This window comes from Prosopis cineraria, unplaced genomic scaffold (genome assembly GCF_029017545.1).
Source record: "Prosopis cineraria cultivar Desert tree isolate PC_DT_omini unplaced genomic scaffold, ASM2901754v1 PC7, whole genome shotgun sequence".
NCBI lineage: Eukaryota > Viridiplantae > Streptophyta > Magnoliopsida > Fabales > Fabaceae > Prosopis > Prosopis cineraria.
The window spans coordinates 16023998-16035827 of NW_026555338.1; the positions used below are offsets into that span (position 1 = coordinate 16023998).

Consider the following 11830-nt stretch of genomic DNA (forward strand, 5'->3'; position numbering starts at 1 on the left):
ATAATAATATGTACAAATACAATCATCACATTCACGACACTTGCACTAATATTTTAGCCTCTTATAATAGCTTCCACCTTATGTACCAAAACTTGGGCTGAAATACATCAAAACAACATAATGTATCATACAAGTGCATTAAAACTATATATGTCTTAGAGTTACTAATATATATATATATATATATATATTCAATTTACACCAGATACCATGTAAAGAGCTATACACTCTAGCTCCTTATATCCTCGATAGTGTCCTTGTAACATTCTAAAAATTTTAAGACTCAAATTTATTTTAAAAATAAAATAAAATATCTATAATTAAATTAAAATTTAGAATAATTTGATAGAGGTCTAGAGTTTTAATTTTTACTAAGCAAAAGTTTGGTTTTATTTGATTTTTAACTATAAAAAAAATTACCAAAGTTGATTCGGGCTTTTATGCTATAATAAAAAATGTTGGACCCTTTCTTGTAATTTTTTCCAAACTTTTAGATTAGCAATTTAAAGACCAGAATGATTGCAGAAAACGCAAAAAATGAACAAGGAAAGAAATGCACAAACGGGAGAGAGAGAGAGAGGAAGAAGAGAGGAGAAAGAGAGGGAGTTAGGCTTGGATCTAGGAGTCTTTGCGATCGATGCGAGCTCGGCTACACGATAGGTAAACTCCCTACTTCAATTCTCTTCCCTTTCTCTTGATTTTCTTCAATTTTTGGAAGAGAAAATTTTTGAATTTTGATCCCAAAGGCTTTATTCTTGTAAGCTTTTGTTTCTTTGGATCCTAGGGAGCATGTTTTGAGTTTTTATATAGTGATCTAAGGTTTTGAGTGAATAATTGGATGAAAAGAGGTGTTTTGGGCACAAAATAAACCTTGAGAAATTGGGTTTTTGCTCTTCAATGGTTTAAGCTTATTGATTTAGTTATAATTTTGCTATTTGAGCCCAATAAGATTTAAATTAAGGTTTGGTTTTCATTATAAGGGCTAATAGTGAAAGTTGGTGACACTAAGTGAAGGTTTTTAATTGATAAAAAATTATATAAATTAGAAATTAGCCTAATGATGGCTAATAAATGGTTTTGATGGTTAAGTGATACTATGTGAATGGTTGGTTTAATATATGGACCATTAGGGTGGATTATGACTCATTGACCCAAGTTATGTGGTATGAGTCATAGTCTTCGTTAATGCTATTTATCATGATAAGTGATGTGGATCACTTATATGTTGTAGGAAATTGTTGGTAGAACTTATTGAGAAGTAAGGAACAACTGAGCCCTATTTTATACAAGGGGAACCCTTTTGGTACCAAAAGGTTAAGGTAACAGGGGAATTTATATTTCTTATCACTTTGTTTTAGCTATTTTTGAATAAATATTACTAGTTATCATGCATTACATATTTTAAAAGATTAAATGTGCTTTATAAGGGATTATGGGTACTACTTTGATTATAGTACAAATATGTTTTCTAATTGTTTAATAACAATGTTTTTATGGAAACGAGATTTGTTTACATGTATTGTAATCATAAGGAATAGAAGTTGTACTCAAGGAAGTGTAATTAAGTAAGGTACCTTAGATAGGTTAAGGAACTATTTAAGGGAGATTTATAAATGTTATACTACCTTAGAGTGTTGAATGGTCAATACTCAGGAAAGGTAGATAAGAGTAAAAGGCATGATCTCGGTGGGAGTTCACCAATAAGAAGATGTGGATTTTTTATATTCTATGGCACACTGTCAGTACTCAATATTGTCTTACATATTGTGGGCTCAGTGCACTAAGGTGGTTAGTGTATTGAGTGTTCGACACCTCTCAGTGGGGGAGGAAATCTGACATATGAAGTGTGAGGTTGAGTGCCTAGGCTAAGGTAGCCCTCACATGGAGAGTAAGTTGGGCTGGCTCTGGGTTGGAGTTAGCTTCGACTGCTTAGGATTCATGTCGAAAGGGTATAGGAGGTTCAGTGGATTAGATCATGCCTTAGATTTTATTTTGTGCTTGTGGAGGTACAAGTAGGTATAAAGTTTACCTGCGAGTTAAAAAGTGCCAGGGGCATTTTATTGGTCATGAAAGGCCATACCGACCTATGTCATGCATTCATACATTTTAAATGGCTAAATTATATACTATGTTGAATTTATTATTTGTTTATTTGATTATGGCTTACTTTGTAATAATCAATGTCGATTTCTCTGTTACCGAGACTGTGGTTGTCTCACCCCTTTCTTTTCAATATTTTTAGGTCCAGGTGAAGGATCCAGTGATGGACGGGGAAAGGAGTAAAGTTAGGGGTTTTCTTGTGATTTGTAAAGAACTACAACCCCTTTCTTTTGAGAAAATATATTGTAATGTATTTAGGATTAAGGTGCTAGTAGGATATGATTATGTATGTGTGTGTGAAAATGTGTGGATTGTGTGTTTATGTATGAATTTTTGTCTGTTTGTAGACTTGTGGCTAGGAAACTTAGTTATGGTTTGTGGTTTTGATGGATTTACTTAGTAGACCAAGTTTCTATTACAAATAGATATTTATTTTGATATATATATATATATATGATTATACAAGCAAATGCAAAGTGGTTGCATTGCAAATGGTGTGCTATGGGCAAACATATACTTTGGATAGAGAGAGTGGGTGTGTGGGCCCCACAAGGAGCTCTGATCCAAGTGAAAATGTTTAACATGTGTATTTATATAAATACATGGTATTTGGATTGATTTGTGACCACTCTTGTATGATTTGTGCATTTTGGAGTTTAGGGTCCATTTTGGGAAATGGCATTCGGGTGGTCAAATTTTGATGCATGGGGGTTTTTCATCATTTGAATGTTCTATCAAGTGTTTTTAGTCCTATTTGACGTGTCCAAAGTGTTCCCATAGGTTTGTGACCATTAGGATGAGATTTGGACAATTTTGAAAATGATTTTTACCAAAAAGCTGCACTTTTGCATCCAGGTGTCCAAATCTCAATCCAACCGTTGGATTTCTCTAAAATTTGGGTTACAAGTAAAACCTTTTATAAGCTTCGTGTGAGCTTTGGAATCACATCGATCGGATATCGGATGAAAAAACGACGCACTCTGAAATTTGGTTTGGAGGTGCTGTCATGATAGCATTAAATTGCTATCATGACAGCTATAGTGTTGATGTTGCAACATGCATGAAATTCAATCTGTCTATTAGATCTTTTCAAAATTTGGTATGCTAATAGTATTTTTTAAAAGTGACATGTGGGCTTCAGAATCACTCAGATCAGAGGTTGGATGATGAAATGGTGCACTCTAAAAGTTGGTCCTGAAGTGCTGTCATGACAGCAAAAGTGACCAAATTTATAACATGTTTAATTTTTAATCCAACCGTTGGATCTTTTTGAAATTTGGTACACTTATAGTACCCTTTGAATGTGAGATGTAAGCTTTAAAATTTCTTCAATCAGAGATCGAAAGCCAGAACAGTGCCTCCCTGAAGTTGACTCGGGAGGGCTGTCATGACAGCAATTTAATGCTGTCATGTGATAGAACACATTTGTTACCCATTTTTATTTGTCAATTAGGACCATTTTATTAATGATTTATCACCTTCAAGTGCACACATTGCATTAGATTTGGAACTTTGCCTAAGTTTCTAAGATCAGTGCACTAGGGGCATTTTGGTCCAAAAATGAACTTTTGAGAAAATGTACAAGAAAAATTGACAAAGTGCATTTTATGTCCAGTTGATGAATGGTGAAATTATATTTTTAAAATTCATTTTAGTTTGGGAGTAATTAAATAAAAAAGTCAACACTTTCTTAAGTGTCTTAGTTTGTCCTAGTTTTTGGTTTGCCTTTGTGTGAAAATTTTTATATAATTTTGTGCAGCCTGAAACTTGGTTAATTTAATAAATTCTCCCTTCTAATTATGAATTTAATTCTGGACATGAATTAGATTTTATTATATCATATGCTATTTAATTGAATTATGTGATTTATGTGACATAGGTGGCATGTGACTTGTGCATCAATTGGGCAATTGAGGTCAACACTCCTTGAGGACAATGGCTGATGGTTTGCACGTGAATTATGATTATTTTGAGGGATTAGATCAGCTAAAATGATGTGGATGACACATGGGAAATTAGGCACACATTGGAATCATCTACAAACCAATAGGAAGTTGCCACCTTGCAAGTGTGACAAGGCTCCCATTTACATTTTAATTTCTTTTTCCTTATTTTAATTAAGCTTCAGCTGATGGGAGACACCAAGGAGCACTCCATTTTAAGCCCCAAATGGGATCCAACATATATCTCATTCATCTTCCACATTCTCTCTCTCTTGTTCATAGTGTTCTTCATTTTCTCTCTTTTGTTCTTCATTTTCCAGCACCCTAACCTCCATTTTCAGCCACCAAACCTCCACAAAACTCATACCATTCTTCTCCTCTCTTCATTTTCGTTCCATCCCTTCCATTTTCACAAGGATTGAAGCTCATTTTCATCATTCAAGAGCTATGGAGTTTGGCCTTCACAAGCAATCACTAGGGTTCTTGAAGATGAAGATTGGCTAAGTTTCTTTGTGGAATCCTAGAGAGATGAAGATGGAGGATGAGTCTTGAGCTTCAAATTGGCTAAGTTCTTTTGTTTCCTATCCTCTTCTCTTTTTACTAGATGGTTAGATTCCTTAATCTAGGGTTTAATCATCTTAGCTTATAAATTCTAATTTGAATTTGATGTTGATGTAAAGAGAGAGGATTGTTTCATTTAATTTCTTCCTTGGACAGCCATGACTGAATTTTGCCACTCTTTGTTTGGCACATAATCTTGTGTTTTTCAATTAGTGAATTTCTTGTGTTAATATTGCATAATCTTGTGGTGTTAATGCTTGTGTTGTTGAGTAGCTTGACATAATCTTGTGGTTGCTCAATTTATGTGTTTGACCATGGCTGTTGAGAGAGGATTTTGAATGAATCACTTGGCTAATGTCTTCACCAATTGGTTAATTGAACTAGGGACTTTAATCTAAGACCTAGGGAGGTTAGCTAATTAGGTTAATTGGCTTAGGATAATTTTCTTAAGTCATGACAGCTTTAGTCAAGAGGAAAGGGAAGCTAAACTTAGCCTAATCATGAGAAGATAATGAGTCCAAAATCAACTAATCTCTAGGGTTCCATTATTGTAAAAAGGGAAGTTCATTTCACTCCTTTCACTAGCATTTTAATTACTTGCATATTAGGTAATTAGTTTAGATAATTAGCTAGATAACTAAATTCCTACAAACTTTGGTTGATTTATTTCACTAGATAACTTTCAATTAGACTTAAAACCATTCCTTGGGACATGACCTAGGGTTGGCCCTATATTGCATTAGGGTTAGCTTTAGTGTAATTTTGAGGATAAGCAACTAATTTCCTATCAAAATTTTGGCGCCATTGCCGGGGAATGGTTTAAGTTTAATTCTAAGGTTGTTTAGTACTTAATTTACATTTTTAGTGTTCCTAGAAAATCTTTTGAAAAATTATAAAAATTTATTTTTTGTGTCTTGTTTAGTGTTTTTTGTGTGTTTTGAGTGTTTTTATTCTGTTTTGAAAAAAGAAAAAAAAAATTTAGTGCAATTTTCGTTGGTTTGGTGTAGAGCTGAAAATACTCTGTTTCTAGTGTCTCTGTCTGAAATTGAAAAATTAACTGGGAATGAGTCTGAGGGAATTTGAACGTGGAATTTATTTCATTGAAAGCTCTATATCCTAGCTTCACTTTAAAATTGGTTTGGTCAATTTTGAACTTGGGAAGTGTCCTGTGGAAATTTTACAATCTAACAAGGTCCAGGGAGCCATTACAGTGGATTCCCAAAACCCTGTTTCAACTTTGAGTTAGCATATCTTCGTCTTTGTGCGTTCAAATTGATTGATTCCAGTTTCATTTTTCTTATCGCTGTCTTATCTTTGTTTCTTGTGTTTAGGATTTTCTTCAATTTTTCCATTTTCCTATTTGAAAGTTTGTTAGAAGCTCTGAAGGTCTTCTGGACGAAATCCTGTTTCTCCAGACCTGAGGACCAACTTGTGAAAAATTCTGGGAACGATTGGGAAGGATTTTTAATCTAAAAGTTTTATATAATTTTCCTGTATATCTCTTGTGTTTCTCATAAAAGTTTCAGGGGAATTTATCATGTGGATTTCTGATAGAAAATTCACAAGTTCACTGTCTCCAGAGAGCCTACTGTGCGAATTCCAGAATTGCCAAAGCTTCTTGATTGAGCATTTCTAACTCTCTTTCTACTTGTTTGGTGTTATTTTTTTTTTTTTTCATTTTGTTGCTATTGAGTTTAATAAAAAAATAAAAAAAAATTATTTCTCTTGCTTTTGTGTGTTTTGAATTGTTTCATGTTGATTTGCATTTTAGTTTAGTTTGTTCTTTGTTCTTAATTTTTTTGAGCTTGATTAGTGCATGACCCGAAGAAAACATACCTCTTTTGTTGAATTAGATCCAGAAATTGAAAGAACTATTTCTAGATTGAGAAGATCACAACCTATTCTTGATTCTCATTTGGTTTGTAATTCAACAATGGAAGGTATCTTAGGACATGAGCATGTGCATAATGAGGGCCATGGGAATGGGAATGAGAATTTGCATGATGATGGCCATGTTAATAATGAATTTGAAGGCTTGCATAACCCTAGAGAGGAGAGGAGCATTAGGCAATTAACTCAACCTAATTGGCATGATAATCCTTATGGCTTATATGTTCCTCCTACTAATGTTCAATTTGAAATTAAATCCTCCTTGATTAATGCATTGCCCAAATTTCATGGGTTACCAGGAGAGGATTGTCATAGGTTTTTACATACTTTCCTATTGGTTTGTGATACTATGAAGCCTATGCATGTAAATGTTGATGATGTTCAAGCTAAGGCTTTTGTATTTTCTCTTGAAGGTTTAGCAAAGGAGTGGTATTTCAACTACCCTTCTTATGTGAAAGTGAGCACATGGGCCGAGCTAAGAAGACTCTTCTTAGATAAATTCTTTCCAAATTCCAAGGTCACCAATTTGAGAAAGCAAATCTATGGGGTCCAACAAGGAGAGGATGAGAGTCTCTATGAGTATTGGACTAGATTCCACGGCCTTTTGGCTAAATGCCCACACCATCAAATTTCTAGTGAGAATTTAGTCTAATATTTCTATGAGGGCTTGATTCCAAGAGACAAAGTTAACATTGATGCCGCTAGTGGTGGATGCTTGATTGACCTCACTTCCTTAAAGGCTTGGGAACTAATTGACAAGATAGCTTCAAGTGGTGCTCAATACTCTACAAGGGAAAAGAGAAATGTGAATATGGTAGGTTCCTCAGTTCTTAATGATTCATATGTGGACTTGCTAGCTGCCAAGATTGGGAGAATGTTGGCTCCACAAATATCTCAAGTGAGCAATGTAAGTACTTCTCAAGCACTTGTCCCTTATTCTTGTACTTTTTGTGACTCACCTATGCATTTAGAAAGCAATTGTCCTATTAAGTTTGAACAAGTAAATGCTATCTACAATGGAAAACATCCTATGGTGGGAGGCAAGGGCAAGGAGCTTATTCTAATACTTACAAACCTTCATGGAGAGACCATCCTAATTTCTCCTATTCAAATCCAAATGTGGCTTTACAAGACAATCAACAAAGAGGATCCTATCAAAACACCTTTGGCCGTGAGCCTCCACCTCATTTGTCTCAAGGTAGCTCTTCTCAAAGCTACAATCCAAGTGGTAATTCTCTTACACCTTCTTCTAATTCTTATAGTGATAGGAGGCTTGTTCCAATTGAGAGTTCTTCTAATTCGAACTCTTCTAATGATGTGAATGTGTTACGTAAGCAGTTGATTGAAATGAACTCTTTGTATAAAAACATGTATGATGGCTTAGGGAACAAGGTAGAGAGTATGGGTAACAAGTGTGAGAACATGAACTCTAAAATTGATGCCCTTACTTCTCAAATGAATATGCTTGCTAACCAATTAAGTGCAGCCAATGCTCAAGCCTCTACATTACCATCCAACACCGTTGCTAATCCTAAAGCTAATCTTAATGCACATTGAGGAGTGGCAAGGAGTTGGGAGAAAGAGTACAAGAAGACAAAAGACAAGGGAAGGCCGAGAAGCCCTCTTTAAATTCTTCAATTGATGTTAATGTTTCTAGTTCTTCTTTTGCTCCTAATGATGCATCTTTTTGTAGAGATGATGAGGATGAAAACATTGAGGAGATCATATGTGAGCAACCACCATCTAAGGTGGAAAAGGGGACTATGGCCGAGTTGTTTAGTAAGGAAAAAGAGGGAGAGGCCGAGCAAAGTGAAACAAGAAAGGAGAGTTCAAGGAAGGAAGAAGGAAAGCAAAGTCAAGAGATTATGAAGAAGCTTCCTTTTCCACAAGCACAAGTGGTCCCTAAGCAAGTAAAGGGACAATTTGATCAAGAGGTATATGATTTCTTCCACAAGATTCATGTTAATGTACCCTTGATGGATGTAGTTAAGAACTTTCCTAAGTATGCCAAATTTTTGAAAGATTGTTGTACAAATAAAAGAAAATTTAGGCCTAATGCAAGGGTACAATTACCCTCATCTGTGAGTGCTATCATGAAGCCTCAACTCCCTATAAAATGTGAGGACCCCGGTTCCTTCACAATTCCATGCAAGATTGGCAACACACATTTTTCTCATGCATTGATAGACTTAGGTGCAGCCATTAATGTTATGCCTCTTTCAATTTATCATGCCTTGAGTCTTGATTGCATGCATAAGACACCTATGATATGCCAATTAGCGGATAGAAGTGTTAGAAGACCACATGGAGTAGTAGAAGACTTGTTGGTTTGTGTTAAAGGTCTATTATTTCCTGTGGATTTCTATGTGCTTGATATGTCAAAAGAAGGGAGTGGGGATGATATTTTGATTTTAGGAAGGCCATTTATGAGGACTGCCCGTACATTGATTGACATGGAAAAAGGTAGTTTGATTTTGAAATGTGGAGAGGATCATGTTATTTTTAATATATATGAAGCAATGAAACATCCTTTTGAGGATTATTCTTTGTTAGGTGTAAGTTTCATTGAGTTATTGCTTCATGATGCTTGTGAGTCTCACATGCTTGATTCTTTCTCACATGTTGATGATGATTTGTCTCTTGTTACTACTACATGTATTGATGGATGTAGTTGTCCTATTTGTTTAGAGATTGATGCATGCTTGAATGATGCAACTACTTCTTCTCATGATTTGTTTAAAATATCTCCTATGCTTGATCTTGAAATGCTTGAGAAGGGTATATCTTCTTGTGTTGTAGGTACTAAAGCCATTAAGGCCGAATCTATGAGTTTTTCTCCACTCGAGCTTGATGTTCTTAGGATTCCCAAGCTATTGGAGGAAAATTCTACACTTTCACATGTCGAGGCCGTGGCTCAAGTCCAAGCACTTGAGGACAAGTTGCAAGAAAAGGGGGAGGCTGTAAAGAAAGAAGAGGAGAAATCAAAAACAAGTGAGAAGCCTAAAAGACAAGATAGTACCATGGAATATTCCACCAAATTAGACTTGAAGAAGCTCATTCCCTCTTGTGTAGAGCCACCTACCTTGGAGTTGAAGCCTTTACCATCCAATCTCAAGTATGCATATCTCATTGAGAATGAGAAGCTTCCGGTAATAATTTCTAACTCTTTATCTCTTGAGGAAGAAAATGCATTACTTGATGTGTTGAGAAAGAACATACATGCTATTGGTTGGACTTTGGCTGACATTCCTGGTATTGACCCTATTGTGTGCACACATAAATTTTTCTTGAGGACAATGCTAAGCCCATTAGGCAACCACAAAGGAGACTTAACCCATTGATTTTAGATGTGGTAAAGAAAGAGGTTGTTAAGCTACTTAGTGCTGGGATCATCTATCCTATAGCTGACAGTGAGTGGGTGTCTCCAACCCAAGTTGTACCTAAGAAAGGGGGGATTACTGTGGTAAAAAATGAGAAAGGAGAGCTTGTTCCAACTAGAGTTCAAAATGCTTGGAGAGTGTGCATAGACTATAGGAAGCTCAATAATGTGACTAGGAAGGACCATTTTCCTTTGCCTTTTATTGATCAAATGCTTGAGAGATTGGCTTCCAAGTCCCATTATTGCTTCCTAGATGGGTTTAGTGGGTATTTTCAGATTCCTATAGCTCCTAGTGACCAAGATAAGACTACCTTTACATGCCCCTTTGGTACATTTGCCTATAGGAGGATGCCTTTTGGTCTTTGCAATGCACCTGGTACTTTTCAAAGATGCATGATGTCCATATTTTGTGATTTTATTGAACATTGCATGGAAGTCTTTATGGATGATTTTACTGTGTATGGTGAGTCCTTTGATTCATGCTTGCATTCTTTAGATAAAGTGCTTGGTAGGTGCATTGAAAAGAAGCTTGTGCTTAACTTTGAAAAATGCCATTTCATGGTAGATAAAGGAATTGTTTTAGGCCATTTGATTTCTTCCAATGGCATAGAGGTGGATAAGGCCAAAGTAGATGTGATTGCTTCTTTGCCATATCCTGTTTGTTTGAAAGATTTGAGATCATTTTTGGGACATGCAGGCTTTTATAGGAGATTTATAAAGGGTTTAGTGAAATTGCTTTGCCTATGTCTAAACTCTTACAAAAAGATGTTGATTTTGTTTTTGATGATGCTTGCAAAAGGAGTTTTGACACTTTGAAAAGCATGCTCATTTCCCCTCCCATTCTTAAAGCCCCAAATTGGTCTTTACCTTTGAGTTGTCATGTGATGCTTCTAATTTTGCTGTGGGAGCTATGCTTGGTCAAAGAGAGGGCAAGTTATCATATGTGATTGCTTATGCATCTAGGACCCTAGATTCAGCTCAGTTAATTACACCACAACTGAGAAAGAGTTGTTTGCTATTGTTTTTGCACTTGATAAATTTAGATCATATCTTCTTAACTCTAAAGTTGTTGTGTACACTGACCATGCTGCTGTGAGGTACTTGTTTAAGAAGACAGATTCTAAGCCTCGCTTGATTCGATGGGTGATCTTAATGCAAGAATTTGATGTGGAGATAAGGGATAGGAGTGGTTCTCTACCAATCAAGTAGCGGATCATTTGTCTAGACTACCTCATTTAAAAGCTACTATGGTAAACTCTAAACTCTAACCCTACTATCCTTGTGATTCATTTCCTGATGAGGCATTGTGTGCCATTTCATCTAAGCCTCCATGGTATGCCTCTTTTGCTAACTATATTGAGTGTAGAGTCTTGCCTCCTTGTGCTTCACGTTTTGCCATTGAAAAATTGAAAAGAGAGTCTAGATTTTACATTTGGGAACCACCTTTGATGTGGAAGATTTGTAGTGATAAAGTGATTAGGAGGTGTGTTGATGAGTTTGATGTGCCTTCTGTTCTTGAATTTTGTCACTCTCATGCATGTGGTGGTCATTTTAGCTCAAATAAGACAGCTAGGAAGGTTTTAGATTGTGGATTGTATTGGCCTAGCTTGTTAAAGACTCTTATGAATTTTGTAAAGCATGCTTGAAATGTCAAAAGGTTAGTAGTTGGGTAAGAGACATGAAAATGCCTCAACAACCCATTTTATTTTGTGAGATTTTTGATGTTTGGGGCATTGACTTCATGGGTCCCTTTCCACCATCCTTTAGTTTTGAGTACATATTACTTGGTGTTGATTATGTTTCAAAGTGGATTGAAGCCATTCCTACCTAGAACTTGTGATTTCTAAAGATTGGTGTTTGAAGTTTCTCAAATCTAATATTTTTTGTAGGTATGGAGTTCCAAGGCAATTGGTAAGTAACCAGGATCCCACTTTTTTAATAAGATGATGAAGGCTCT

At 35.7% G+C, this 11830-nt stretch overlaps 1 non-coding gene across 1 annotated transcript; it reads right to left on the reverse strand.

The window, feature by feature from the left end:
- Nucleotides 1–7017: 7017 nt before the first annotated feature.
- LOC129316907 (small nucleolar RNA R71) lies at nucleotides 7018–7124 on the reverse strand. Its single transcript, XR_008594834.1, has one exon. It is a non-coding gene; the product is annotated as a small nucleolar RNA R71 (small nucleolar RNA).
- Between the last annotated feature and the right edge of the window lie 4706 nt (nucleotides 7125–11830).